The following is a 15,608-nucleotide window of genomic DNA, read 5'->3' as shown; positions in this document are numbered from 1 at the left end:
AGACTCAGTTCTTGGTACACAGCTGCATCCTGGAAACTGGGCATTAGATCGCCAGCATACCGTTTGTCACCATCTCTGTTTCAGGACTGCTGCATAAAATCAAGCAAGTTATACTTGGAATATATCTAGACTCTGAGTTACTGATTTCCTTCCCCACTGGGAAGCTGACCCAGAAGACCCCAGATTTTTGCCACCACTCAGCAGGGTAGCAACACTTGTGTCAGAGATGGGACATTGATTTTGGAAGAAGATAGAACAGTAAGTTACACCAACTTACACTCCCTTACACAATGGAAGAGTGGGTACAAGTAAGTCTAAAGCTGTCTAAGGGCAGTTCTACACTACCGCTTAAATCGATCTAACTTACGTTGCACAGGGGTGTGAAAAAGACAATCCACTGAGCGACACAAGTTACAGCGACTTAAGCGCTATCCACACTGGCACTACATTCTCCTGCCTACATAGCTTCCACCTCTCACGGAGGTAGAGTAATTAAGCTGATGGGAGAGTGCTCTTCCATTGGCATAAACCATTGGTGCAGCTGCACTGATGTAGCGCTTCTACTGTAAATCTGCCCTAAGCTAAAGTTGTCTAATTTATACCACCTTATGCATCATCTCTGCATCTGGCCCTTTGAGTTGGATATGCAGCTCAAATTTTGGCATGTTTTCTCACACAGATATTCTGAGCAATTTAGACTGGCCCAGTCTCTTTAAAACAACCAGATTAGCCAAGCCCTGCTGAATGCACAGGAGCAGAGAATCAGTAAATGGGTAAGCACCTGAGGCACAGGAAGCCAGACAGAACCAAGAATCTCAGAAGGGGCAGTCAGAAGGGAAATCAAAAGGTGGAAAATAAAGCCAGAGTTGGCTTAATCTAATGCCATTTGGGGCTAAACTCTTGGTGACTATTGTGGTGCAGGTTCGTTTTTGTTCCTACCTTCACAGTTGGAAACATTAAATATATTTTATTTCATGCCGTCTGTAGGACCCTTTACTTGTATAAGTCAACCCAAAGGCTTGGTCCCTGTGACAGCCTATTGTGATACAGCATGGCCAGAGGGCAGCAGAAGAGTGTTAGCAGGGAGCCTTATTCCCTGCAAGGGGTGGAAGGTTTGCTATAGATTAACAAGAGCACCTGAAGCCAATTAGAGCACCTGAAGCCAATTAAAGTACCAGCAGTGAGTCACATGATATAAACCCCCTGCTTCAGGTCAGACAGTGTGGGTTGTTGGAGCATGAAGGTTTGGTTGGAGCAGAGAACAGTTTGAAGAGAAAGCAGAGGAAAGTTTGGAGGAGTGCTGCGGTGGGCTAAGAAGTCCAAGACCCTAGGTAAGGGGCACCGGGCTTTTGCAGAGGGAGGGCAGGAAGCCCCCACAAGCTGATGGGTAGGAGAGGGAAGTAGCCCAGGGGAAGGAACTGCCAGTTCAAGTGGTTCACCACTATCCTCAGGGCCCCTGGGCTGGGACCTGGAGTAGAGGGCGGGCCCAGGTCCCTCCCTCTCCAATCCCCTCCTCAAAGACACTAGTAGAGCAATTAATATTCTGATTCAGGGGCAAGAAATGGTGCCCTGAACCCCCCCCCCCCAAAGAAGAGAAAGCGTGAGACCCATCATAATAGTGCCAGCCATTTGCCACACCATATAACAATTTTTTGCAGCCTTTCCTCCCCAAAATGTAATTAATTATTTCCCACTATGATCCCACCACCAAACACAAGGCTGGTTGAAGGATTTGCGAGAGGGTTAGCGAGATGGTGCAAATTTAATATCAAATGAGTGTGTAGAATGTGCATTCATGATTGTAAAGCAAATTAGCTCCTTTTATTTTTAGTGACTGGGCTACAAAGCTTAAGAGCTCCTGTTTTATTTATGTTGCATCCATTATTGGAGAATAATACTATTTCTACATCAGGAAAACAAATAATGCATTACAGGTAAGTAAAATTTGGGTGTGAGACTTGAGTAGGTGCCCCTTTATGAAACAAAAAAAATAAGTAGCTACGCCAGGGACGTATATAACTAACAAACAAACTCACACTCAGAGAACAAAAAAACTTATTAAGAAATACTTTGTTTTAGAGAGAAGATTTATAGCATTAATAACTAATACTGTGATCTTCACCAGTCATAATTACCAGATAAGCACAGTGTTAAGTCTCTGACTAGTAAACACATTTTAATGAATCATTATAACTGAATATAAAACACTGTCTAGATGTGTTCGAACTAAGGGATGGAGTAGGAATTACCAGATCTCTGATGTAATTCATCTCCCCTTCTCTGGATATTGCTACATCTCCCGGCCAGGGTTGAGTTTGATCCCTGCCTCAAAAAGATACTATTAGTGCAAAATGTTTGCTTTTAGGACACATCAGATTGATCGAGATGTATTTACAAACAAAACAAAAAAAAGACTCAGACGAGGATATCTCCAGCCATACTCATTTCTAACCCCAGGAACAGAGTTCTTGACATTTAGGGACAAATCTTCAGGCTCACCTGGGCTTCTGCTTTGTATGCCTGCCATTATTTATGTTTGCAATTAGGATAACTAGACATCTAAGCATGCATTACTTCAAAGCAGCACAATCAGAACTGAAACAGGACCTACCTAAAGGAGTACACTGTACTCCCCAAAAGGGGTGTCTATTTAGTACTGTATCTTGGCTTCAGACCAAAAGGTGATGATGACATTCACCCTTCCAATAAAGCTCTAGTCAGCTACAGTTTACCAACTGTTTTTGTTTGGTTTTACGGTAAAAAATAAAATACATATTTGTTATTACAGATGCTTCACCCCGGAGCAGAATCCAATATGAACACTCACAGGCTGCAAATTGTCCCATGTCACCCATCATGCGTGCAAACACTTCAGTGGGAAATGAAGGTGTGCAGCGTACATACACAAGACCATAGATCTGCCCCTATGTTATACATGTGATAGTGTAAAGCAACAGGGCACTGAAGAGGTTATTACTACAATTTTTATTACAGCAACACCCAAATGTCCCATTTGGGATGGGGCGCTGGTGTGGTAGGCATGGTACAAACACACAAGAAGACACAGACCCTACCTCAGAGATTACAATCTAATTTAAAGCAAGACAATAGGTGAGTTAACAAACAACCCAGGAAAAGGAGGAAGGGAGGACAAGGGTAACAGTAATATGATCCAATGTTAACACAGGCCATATGTGCATAACCTTGATGTTTCCAAGTCATTTAAACAAATGAATATTAACAACCTCCACACTAGCCCTCTCTCTAACCATTATCCAGTGGCAATTTCCTGTCGGCATCACAGTGTGGTTCTGAGGTGGTATTTGAAGGAGAGGGTTCAAAAAGATATTTAACTTTTTAATCATTTAAAACCTCTGAGTAAGACTGAACAGTAACAAAGCTACTAATATTTGTATAGATCTTTTCTTCTTCAAAAAGCTTTGGCCAAATCCTGTTTGCCTCATTAAACTGATTTCAGTGGTACTATTTGCATAGGATGAGCAGCATTTGGCCTGTTAGCTAGCAATGGAATGCATTCGTCTCTCTCCCTTAGACAAAGGTTGTATAAGAGTGACTGCATTGACTGAGGAGCAACAAAGCTCACATTGCACTTACATCAGGCTTTTTAAGGGCTTGTCTAATCACACGAGTTGCACCATTTTAGCTAAAGGTGTGATGCTGCACCCATTTAGTTAAACTATTGCAACTGTGTGTGAACATACTCCATAGATTTAAATCTGGTTTATGGCAGTGTAACTTGCCTTTTATTTAACAAGGACAAGCTAAACTGCTCTAAGCCCGTTTTAAACAAATGTAAAAGTGTCCACACACAAAGTTGCACCAGTTTAACTACATCGATGCAACATCACACCTTTAGTTCAACCAGCACAAATTTGTGCATGGAACTGGCTCAGAAGGTCTTATGTTATTAATTCAGTCCCAGATCCAACAAGGTGCTAACCCTCAATTCCCACTGGAATTAGTGGTAATTAAAGACACTTAGCACATGTTGGGATCAGGCTCAGTGTTAATAAGTATTTACAACTTCCATTCAGGGCCCCCTTTAATTAGTCTCATTCTTGCTGAGGCAGGGTGCCTGCCATACAAAGCATAACACAATAGCCTGTTTTCCATCTTGTTGATGTACTATACAGATCCACTTTTTCATCCAGAGAGTAGGTGGTAGTAAGATGACATTGTTCTCATGAGCGTTGTACTCAGAAATGACCACTTAGAACTGCTAAAATGGTGATTAAACAGAGATGTATAAAGAACTAATCTGAGTAGAAAAATAAACATGCTTTGATCAGAAGGGCTTCTAGAGTGGGAGAAATATTAAGCAGCTAGTGGAAACAGCAATGCAGAGACTAATGAAAACATTAACATTTGCTTTAAAAGACTCCTACAGAGCTTTGATTTCTGGTATCATAGGTCAAAGTGAACAAGAATGTCAGACTCTGTACTGTGAGAAAATAATCTTACTAGATATTTTTTTTGTTAAGGTTAAAGCAAACAGATTCCATGGACCCCCTACTGGAGAGGTTCATGTCAGAAGTCTGGAAGTTGAAAGTGGATTTATAAAATGGAGCAATTTGATTGGCTCCCAGCCTTGCAATTATCACATTATAGCCTTGTGAGTTGGAACACATTTGGCTAATCACATTGAAGGCCTTACACTCTGCAGATGGGATCCCATAGAAAACAATAGGATTTTCAACATGGAATGGCTGCAGAAACGGGCCCAGATTGGTACAAATTGGTCTATATAACATATTAACAAGTTAGGTACATAGCTCAGCCTCTGCCTATTTTTAATACAAAATGCATGCACACGAGCTAGCATTAGCTTTAAATTAAAGAGAAAGTGTGATCTAAATCATATACTTTGAAATTGCCTTCCCTGTATTACTGCCAACATCTTGGATTATTAAAAATGAAAGAACGTTTAAAATCTAATATACTGTTCATCCTTTATGCTAATTACTTTTGCACTTCATTCAGCTTTGAAAATGAAAAGACTAGTCCAGCTACATTTTTATTTATAGTTTTCAATTACTTTCCACTTTTGAATTCTCTTGCATTGTCACAATAATGCTGGGTTTGAGTTGAAGCCTTACATTAAGATGTTTGCTTTTTCACTCCTGGGGGAATTCTGCTCCAAAAAATTAAAACTTCTGCACACAATATTTAAAAATTCTGCAAAGTTCTGCATATTTTATTTGTCAAAATAACACTATATAACCATGCCAGTTTAAATTATTTTGGTAATTTATTTCAAAATACCTGTTAGCAACTATGTCTGTAACAATACAGACACACACAAAAATTCTCCAGGAGCAGAGAGTTAAAGAAACCCCTATGACAAACCAGTTCCTGTTTCTCTGCCCCCTCCCTCCCAGCCCAGCTAGGGGGCTAAGCACCCGCATACACACTCCAGAGCTCAGATACGGGGCCCCACCGGCCCAGACACTCGCACCCCCTCCTCCCTCAGAGTCCAGCTCTGGGGCACTCCCCATCGCAGACACCCTCACCCCTCCACCTCCAGAGCCCAGCCATGGGGTGACCCCACAACCCAGACACCCACACTCCCTACCTCCCAGAGTTCAGCTGCAGGACACCCCCCAGCCCAGACACCCAGCCCCCTACCAATCAGAGCCCAGCCATGGGGCATCCCCAGGCCCAGACACACAGCCCCATAGAGAGGCTAGCTGGGGCTCGTCTCTCTCTGGGGTGGCAGGGAACCACACCACCTCACGACCTTTGGGAATAGCTCTTGTGGGGAATTAGTCCGGCCGCGGGAGTCTTCCTCTACAGACTTAGTGAAGGTACAAATAAACACAGTGAGCCTAGGTCAGGGCAGGGCACTGGTGAGTCAGGCGCTCAAGCTCTCATGCAGGGGCTGAGCAATAACAGTATATAATGGCAAGCCCAGTCCCTGGGTCAGGGTGGGGCAATGGGGAGTCAGGCACTCGGCCCCTCAGGCAGGGCCTGAGCAGTAACAGTATATAAACAGTAGACCCAGGCCCTAGGTTCCAAAGGGCCTGGGAGAGGGGAGACTGCCACCCATGAGTTGGGTGGCAGGGGGGACGCAGGCCTTCCCACTCCACTGCATTCCTATCAGCAGCAGAAGACCCGCTGCAGAGTCAGTGGGGATCCTGGCCATAACACACTGACATAGGCTCTGGCAGTGCTGCAGCCAGACTAGGGTCGGCTGCTCCTGGGCTACTTCCAGACTCCCCCTCTTGAGCTACCTGGGTCAGGGTGGTGTCCTCAGGGGGGTCCAGCACTATGGGTTCCTCGGGATAGCTGGCGAGGGGTAGACTTAGCAACTCCTTCTGGTAGCTGGCTCAGGGCAGGCTAGGCAACTCCTCTGGGCAGCTGGCATGGGGCAGGTCGGGCCAGTCCTTGGGTTTTCTGCAGGTCGCTGGGCTTTCCAAATCGCGAGCTAGGCCAGATGCATCTGGCATCCCCGGCGGCTGCTTCCCCAGCAAACCCTGAGGTCAGGCCTTTATACTTTTGGGGCAACGCCTGACCCTCTGGGCTCAGAGTTCCCTAGCTCCGCCCACTCTGGTGTCTGGAGGGGCTCGTCTCTCCGGGGCAGCAGGGAACCACTCCGCCTCACTGCAACCCTCCAGAGCCCAGCCACAGGGCCTCCCAGTCCAGACACTTTGCAGCCCTTCCCCCAGAGCCCAGGAATCCAGAGGAAGAAACAGCCTGATGCTGGGTCCCAGACTTGTATGGGTTTCCTGTATGCCACCTTCTTCCTTCAGGGCATGCAGGTAACTGCAGCTGCTGGGAATCCTCAAGCTCTGACCCCTCTCCCCAGCAGTGTCTTCTATTTGTGAGCTGGGTTCAGCGGCCCCCTACTGATAGCCAGCAGCTTTGCAGCACCAGTTCTGTGGGGAGAAAAGGAAATTCTGCACAGAACATTAATTCTGCACAAATTCTGCATTGCACAGTGGTGCAGTATTCCCCCCAGGAGTAGCATTTAAATCTGTTTCCACTGAAATATATGTTTAAAAATTACATGAATACATTTCTACTAATGTTATGGTTTTCTAAAACCTCCCCTCCCCCTCTTTTAAAGCTACATTTGAGGCCTACACTGCCTGGCCATATCCCCTCAGACTAGTTATAGAAAATAAATAAATTGGAGGCTTTTAGATTCCATAAAAGCCTAAGGAGACAGTAACAGTTTATTTCAGTTTTTTAGAAAATCTGCTGCTCCAACTCCATTTAAGGTAATTTTCCAGGCAAATTTGAATGACATGAGACTTGAAGTAATTTTCAGAAAAAAACATTTTTTCTATGTTATTTGTGTTGAGCTCTGACATATTAAACCCCTATTGGATGTTCACATACATTTTTGATATTCTCTTTGAAAATAACGTTTTGGTTTTTTTAGAATAACGTGTAGTGGTTCCCTAAAAACTACAGATGATTGGACTCAAAACCCTCTGCCCTGTGGATGACAGAGATTGAACTGAGCTGGCTCACAGCAGCGTGGTGCATGGACACATTCTTCTGTAGGTTGCCAAAATCTAAGCATCTAAAATCTTTAATCTAAAAATATATTTCTTATGAGGTAGGCCTCGGGTCTGCAGCAAAGTCAACACACAAAGGGGTGGATGGGCAGTTACTCATGCCCCTAAACTGCTTACCAGATAGAGTTACTGAGGGACTGCATTACTGTTTTGATGCCTGCCTTCAGGTTAAGGGGTGGACGAGACAGCAACATAAGGCCCAATTACTTTGTTTATGGGATTCAAGTGAACAATTTATCTGGGGTACAGGATGTCCACGTTTGAAGACACGCCCAGTGTAGTTTTTACTGAATTCAGTCCAGTGAAAATTATCCATTACTGGTTTTGGCCTGCATCCCTTTTATAAAGATTTTAATGCCATTTGTTGGATTGCAGATTTTCCCACTGTTGCTGGCCTGGCCTTTTTTATTTATTTTATTTTATTTTCCTTCTGAAGAATTTCATCTGAAGAACTTTTCACACCTGGGGAACGGTCCCCTCAAATTAATTCTTACTTAGAGGGATTCTTCTTCTTTCCAACTGGATTTCTTTTAACTTGACAACTGAAATTAGAGGTCTGCAAGTATCATCAACTCAAATTTCACTACAGTGACTATGAAGAAACGATTGTTGTTATTTCAGTGGTGAGAACTAGGAAATTAGCCTGAAGGAACATTATGAGGTTTATAATTATTATTTGTTAACATTCCAGGTGCCAGCTGAGACTTTAACTATGCACAATTCTTTTTCACGATTTCACACTACATGCTCCATCTGATTTGTTGAGACTCCACTGTAGTCTTCCATAAGGCAATGTTCTAGTACATCTGAAATAGCTAACTCAGTTCTAAACACCATCTATTTACACATTAACTCAGGCTGAAATCTTGGTATATAAATTATAGTGAAGTGTTCTGACTGGGAAAGAAAACACCCTTTAGAAGAGGCTAAGGTACCTGGATACTGCAGGCTAAATTGCAAGCTGCTTTGCATGCCCTGGAAGGGAGAAAGAGGGCATAAAGAGCCTTCTTACTTCCCAGGGAGTGCAGCCTCTGCCAGGCCCCTCACTACAAGAAAGTGTAGATTCAAATGAAGTAAAAATCTTAAGCGAATCCACAGGTTCCATAGAGTCTCTATGGATAGAAATTTCATGCTCTAGTAAAAATATAACAGTAGGGATCTATTATCGACCACCTGACCAGGACAGTAATAGTGATGATGAAATGCTAAGGGAAATTAGAGAGGCTATCAAAATTAAGAACCCAATAATAGTGGGGGATTTCAATTATCCCCATATTGACTGGGAACATTTCACTTCAGGACGAAATGCAGAGATAAAATTTCTCGATACTTTAAATGACTGCTTCATGGAGCAGCTGGTATGGGAACCCACAAGGGGAGAGGCAACTCTAGATTTAATCCTGAGTGGAGCGCAGGAGCTGGTCCAAGAGGTAACTATAGCAGGACCGCTTGGAAATAGTGACCATAATACAATAGCATTCAACATCCCGGTGGTGGGAAGAACATCTCAACTGCCCAACACTGTGGCCTTTAATTTCAAAAGGGGGAACTATACAAAAATGAGGGGGTTAGTTAGACAAAAGTTACAAGGTACAGTGACTAAAGTGAAATCCCTGCAAGTTGCGTGGGCCCTTTTAAAGACACCATAATAGAGGCCCAACTTCAATGTATACCCCAAATTAAGAAAAACAGTAAAAGAACTAAAAAAGAGCCACCGTGGCTTAACAACCATGTAAAAGAAGCAGTGAGAGATAAAAGACTTCCTTTAAAAGTGGAAGTCAAATCCTAGTGAGGCAAATAGAAAGGAGCACAAACACTGCCAACTTAAGTGCAAGAGTGTAATAAGAAAAGCCAAAGAGGAGTTTGAAGAACGGCTAGCCAAAAACTCCAAAGGTAATAACAAAATGTTTTTTAAGTACATCAGAAGCAGGAAGCCTGCTAAACAACCAGTGGGGCCCCTTGACGATGAAAATACAAAAGGAGCGCTTAAAGATGATAAAGTCATTGCGGAGAAACTAAATGGATTCTTTGCTTCAGTCTTCACGGCTGAGGATGTTAGGGAGATTCCCAAACCTGAGCTGGCTTTTGTAGGTGACAAATCTGAGGAACTGTCACAGATTGAAGTGTCACTAGAGGAGGTTTTGGAATTAATTGATAAACTCAACATTAACAAGTCACGGGACCAGATGGCATTCACCCAAGAGTTCTGAAAGAACTCAAATGTGAAGTGCGGAACTATTAACTAAGGTTTGTAACCTGTCCTTTAAATCGGCTTCGGTACCCAATGACTGGAAGTTAGCTAATGTAACGCCAATATTTAAAAAGGGCTCTAGGGGTGATCCCGGCAATTACAGACCGGTAAGTCTAACATCGGTACTGGGCAAATTAGTTGAAACAATAGTAAAGAATAAAATTGTCAGACACATAGAAAAACATAAACTCTTGAGCAATAGTCAACATGGTTTCTGTAAAGGGAAATCGTGTCTTACTAATCTATTAGAGTTCTTTGAAGGGGTCAACAAACATGTGGACAAGGGGGATCCGGTGGACATAGTGTACTTAGATTTCCAGAAAGCCTTTGACAAGGTCCCTCACCAAAGGCTCTTACGTAAATTAAGCTGTCATGGGATAAAAGGTAAGGTCCTTTCATGGATTGAGAACTGGTTAAAGGACAGGGAACAAAGGGTAGGAATTAATGGTAAATTCTCAGAATGGAGAGGGGTGACTAGTGGTGTTCCCCAAGGGTCAGTCCTGGGACCAATCCTATTCAATTTATTCATAAATGATCTGGAGAAAGGGGTAAATAGTGATGTGGCAAAGTTTGCAGATGATACTAAACTACTCAAGATAGTTAAGACCAAAGCAGATTGTGAAGAACTTCAAAAAGATCTCACAAAACTAAGTGATTGGGCAACAAAATGGCAAATGAAATTTAATGTGGATAAATGTAAAGTAATGCACATTGGAAAAATAACCCCAACTATACATACAACATGATGGGGGCTAATTTATCTACAACGAGTCAGGAAAAAGATCTTGGAGTTATCGTGGATAGTTCTCTAAAGATGTTCACGCAGTGTGCAGAGGTGGTCAAAAAAGCAAACAGGATGTTAGGAATCATTAAAAAGGGGATAGAGAATAAGACTGAGAATATATTATTGCCCTTATATAAGTCCATGGTACGCCCACATCTCGAATACTGTGTACAGATGTGGTCTCCTCACCTCAAAAAAGATATTCTAGCACTAGAAAAGGTTCAGAAAAGAGCAACTAAAATGATTAGGGGTTTAGAGAGGGTCCCATATGAGGAAAGATTAAAGAGGCTAGGACTCTTCAGTTTGGAAAAGAGAAGACTAAGGGGGGACATGATAGAGGTATATAAAATCATGAGTGATGTTGAGAAAGTGGATAAGGAAAAGTTATTTACTTATTCCCATAATACAAGAACTAGGGGTCACCAAATGAAATTAATAGGCAGCAGGTTTAAAACAAATAAAAGGAAGTTCTTCTTCACGCAGCGCACAGTCAACTTGTGGAACTCCTTACCTGAGGAGGTTGTGAAGGCTAGGACTATAACAATGTTTAAAAGGGGACTGGATAAATTCATGGTGGTGAAGTCCATAAATGGCTATTAGCCAGGATGGGTAAGAAGGGTGTCCCTAGCCTCTGTTCGTCAGAGGATGGAGATGGATGGCAGGAGAGAGATCACTCATTCTCCTACACTTGTGGATTAGCAGGAGTGGTGCCTCGTCTCTGTCCAACACCTCCCCTGTCCCCCAGCCCAGCTGATCTGGCACACTTGAGGACATACAGTAACTCCTCACTTAATGTCATCCCGGTTAACATTGTTTCATTGTTACATTGCTGATCAATTAGAGAACATGCTCATTTAAAGTTGTGCAATGCTCCCTTATAACGTTGTTTGGTAGCTGCCTGTTTTGCACACTGCTTGCAGAAAAAGCAGCCCATTGGAGCTTGCTAGTGGGGGCTTGGAACTAGGGTGGACTGGCAGCCCCACTATCAGCTCCCCTAAGTTCCCTGCACAGCAGCCCTCCAGCAGGCTATCAATTGCCGGGCAGTTCAGCTGTCCCTCTTCCTACTGGTGTGTGCTGCTCCTGCCCTCTGCCTTGGAGCTTCTGCCGGGAGCCTCCTGCTTGCTGTGCAGGTAGGGTGGGAAGAGGAGTGCTAATGTCAGGGTGTCCTCCCCCCGCTCCTGTACCCATCTTCACAGAGGATGGGGGAGACATGACAGGGCTCAGGATGGAGCAGCAGCTGCTGTCTCAACTTGCTGATCTACTTAAAAAGGTAATGTACTTAGAGTGGGGTCAGTGTACTTAAAGGGGCAATGTGCATCTCTTTCTCTCTCTCTCTCTCTCTCACACACACACACACACACACACACACACACATACACACACACAGTGTGTTGTGTTAACCCTTGAGGGCTCAGCCAAGTGCTAGTTCATCGTTTAGCAGTAAGGCATTCCCTGGGAAATATCCCACCTTCTAACTTCACCACCTCAACCAAGCTTCACAATCAACATTGCTGTGTACAGGATTAGTTTGTTTGTTTAAAACTTATACTATGTATATATATGTGTGTGTGTGTATATATATATATCTATATATCTATATATACACACACACATAGTATAAGTTTATATACACATAAATAGATCAAATATAGTCTTTTGTCTGGTGAAAAAATGTCTCTGGAACCTTTATCCCCCCATTTACATTAATTCTTATGGGGAAATTGGATTCGCTTAACATCGTTTCGCTTAAAGTAGCATTTTTCAGGAACATAACTACAACGTTGGGTGAAGAGTTACTGTACTGTGCTTGGTGTAGGACTGGCACAGATTACTTACTCCCCCAGAGCAAGAGGATTCACAATTCAGTTCCTGATCTGCTCCAGCACATCTCTATATTGACTCTTGCTCAGGGCTTCTGGCAAAGCCACAACTGAGTCTAGCTGAGGCACTCAGGCCTGGAACCCAATTCTTCTCTGTCCCTATATCACCTGAACAATGAATTTTCATATTCAAGAGATGTCTGTTTTGAGCTGTAGCCTCTACCATTGACTAATCTGTGAACTCATCATTACATTAAGACGGATATGAAAAATATTTTGTGAGCTGTAGAGGAATTTCATTGCAAATAAAAGGCAAACATTCCACAGTGAATCACTGGCAAAGACATCAGGGCAAGGCAAACACTCAATTCTGGTATTCCACTTCTGTCCTGATACTCAACACCTTCAGATTACTATGGTATGCTCTTAGCATATTGGCATTCCCAAACTACTTTCTGCACAGCATTTATCAATAAGATACTATTCTCCAGAAAGAAACTAAGAACGTGCCAGTAATGGCAATGAAAGTTTGCAACTGACTTCAATGGTAGAAGGAATAGGCCCCAAAGATGAGAAAACTGCACCTCCCAGAGAGTACAGAGGATCTCCAGTGATAAATAACATCCACGGTCTGTGGGTTTTTTTATTCATATACATTATCTTAATTTTTATTTGATTCAAAACAAAAAGCTGGCTACTTTATCACTTTTACAAGAAGCCAAGATAGTATAAAATGGTTTTGTGGCAACCCTAGATAATGGTTGTGCAAATAATGTTTTATAAAAATATTGGCATAATGCATCATAAAACCAATATACAAATATTAAATAATTAAGCCACATAATATCCTTGTGAAGTAGACAAGTATCATTATCACCATTTTACAGATAAGAAATCTCAGGCCCAGATGGCCAAATGATTATACCAAGGTTACACACAAGTGTTGGAGTTGGCTAATACAAAGACAACTCCCCAGTTTTGTATTACTTTTTTTCTTACATTCCCCAGTTGCATTTTTAAATTAAGTTTATTCTCTCCTCCTTGTCATTCTGAACTATCTTTCTGGGGGGTTGTTTATGCAAAAGTTATGCAATGTAGATGCTATTTCCACATACATATTTTCCATAGAATATGAACTCCGTGGTTTTATAGTAAAATCATCCCTGAAGAATTTTCAATGAAACTTAGATACTGATCTTTCACCAATGGAGGTAAATAGCAAAACTTCCACTGATCTGAATAGAGCTATGAACGAGTGACTTTGTCAATATTTCTTCCATAATATCCCATCTGGGCTATAATGTTTATGTTGTAAATCAGGTGATCTTCAAACTCTCTAGAAGTATGCAGGCAGTGAGGTAGACAGCTGGCTATTTGGAACATCACCCAAATCTATATTATACTATTTGCCTGGGATTTTCTTCATATTTGGACAACTGCAGAATTTCCTAAAGCTGGCTCCCTTTTCCACCTCCATCAGGATGGAGTTCTGGTTGAAAAGTGCCAGGTGAAAGATGTATGTTTTCATTCTCAACTTTCAGCCATTTCTGGGAGGATAACTGCTTGATAACTAGAGGCAGACTGGACATTTCATTTTATATTAAAGGAAAAGGAAAAAGTCCCAATGATCACCTAATTGTGCTTGTAAAATTGAAGCCTGGATTGAGATCCTTTCAAAAATAAGATGTGAAATATCTAGGAATCTGTCTCATTTTTGCTTGGTTATTTTATGTTGGAGTACTAACAATTAGAAGCATGTCAAATATCAATCTCCTAAGGCAGGGGTGGCCAACCTGAGCCTGCAAAGGAGCCAATGGAATTTACCAATGGAGGAGCGAGGGCACGGCAGGCTCAGGGGAGTGGACGGGAAGGGGTGGAGTGGGGGCAGGGCCTGTGGCAGAGCCAGGGGTTGAGCAGTGAGCACCCCCCTGCACTTTGGAAAGTTGGCACCTGTAGCTCCAGCCCTGGAGTCGGTGCCTATACAAAGAGCTGCATATTAACTTCTGAAGAGCCACGTGCAGCTCCAGAGCCACAGGTTGGCCACCCCCGTCCTAGAGTTAAAAAAAAGAAAAGAAAAGAAATATGAGTTACAGCAGACATCATGATTTGCTCCTATGAAAAGAAAATAAGATACTATCTTCACATCCCATTATACACAAACATCCTGTTTTCAAAACAGGATCAACAGAACTGTAGTTTAACTGTCAGACCAAAAATGACTGCATGTCTGCCAGATTCATCTTACAACTTTATGTAACACAGAAAAAAACAGCACATTCCATTTAAACAAATGTTTGTAAAAGTTGTAGTTAATTAAACATTAAATCTCTTTTTATATAACTATTTATTTAGAAAGTTTTAACAGGCTTACTAATCATTGCCATATAAATACCAGAAACAAAACGATAATCATTACAATAGTGAACGTATCTTTTTGTTTAGGGAAACAATAGGTAGCAAGATAGTCATGAAATCTCTCTATTTAACAGGGTGTTTACCACATATGGAGTGAGCCTCCTACACCATCCAGGATGTGTTGTTTCTAGTGATTTTATTAATTGAGTAAAACCACTGACTTTACTCATATTTATCAAACCAGGTTTGTCTGTCTAACTTTAATATATTTTTTTAAAATGGACAGGTGTGCTTTTTCTTTTCTTTTTTTTTTGCAAGTAAATATACTTTGTCTGCATATTGAATAAAGATCCAAATCTTCCCCCCCACACCATTTTGTGTGTGGATATTTCCATGTTTGGAGAGTTTGCGACATTAACTGATTAAAATTGACCATGTAGATCATTGTTGCTATCACTGTTATATAATTGCAACAAATCTTGTACAAATTATGTCAAGTAAGGTGTCTATGGAAAGGTTATGATTTGCTGATTATGATTATGCTATTTGTATGCATGTATCATTTTTGTATTTGAAGTTATGAGCAATGGCCCTATACCTGTATTTCAAATATGTTTGCTCCTGGGGTAATGCCCACAAGGTATTTAGACTGCACATCTTGAAGGGACTATTCAAATTAAGTGGCTCATCAAGGAACACTTAACTCACAATGGACCATGGGAGACGCCTATCTACACTTAATGAATGGACTTTCCTGTGACTGTTCCATCTGGAGTATAGGAGATGGCTTCTGCAGTGACTAAGGAAAATCATGCAAGGACATGTGACTTGCCCATGTGATCCCAAACACCATC

The 15,608-nt window shown here is 42.1% G+C and overlaps 1 protein-coding gene across 1 annotated transcript in view; it reads right to left on the bottom strand.

The window, feature by feature from the left end:
* CPED1 (cadherin like and PC-esterase domain containing 1) overlaps positions 1-15,608 on the bottom strand; it is a 221,739-nt gene that overhangs the window by 168,477 nt on the left and 37,654 nt on the right. The gene's annotated exons all lie outside the window — the stretch shown is intronic.

This window comes from Mauremys reevesii, linkage group 1 (assembly GCF_016161935.1).
Source record: "Mauremys reevesii isolate NIE-2019 linkage group 1, ASM1616193v1, whole genome shotgun sequence".
Classification (NCBI taxonomy): Eukaryota; Metazoa; Chordata; order Testudines; family Geoemydidae; genus Mauremys; species Mauremys reevesii.
The sequence above is the reverse complement of the archived record's forward strand: the minus strand, read 5'-3'. Positions and strand labels throughout refer to the sequence as shown.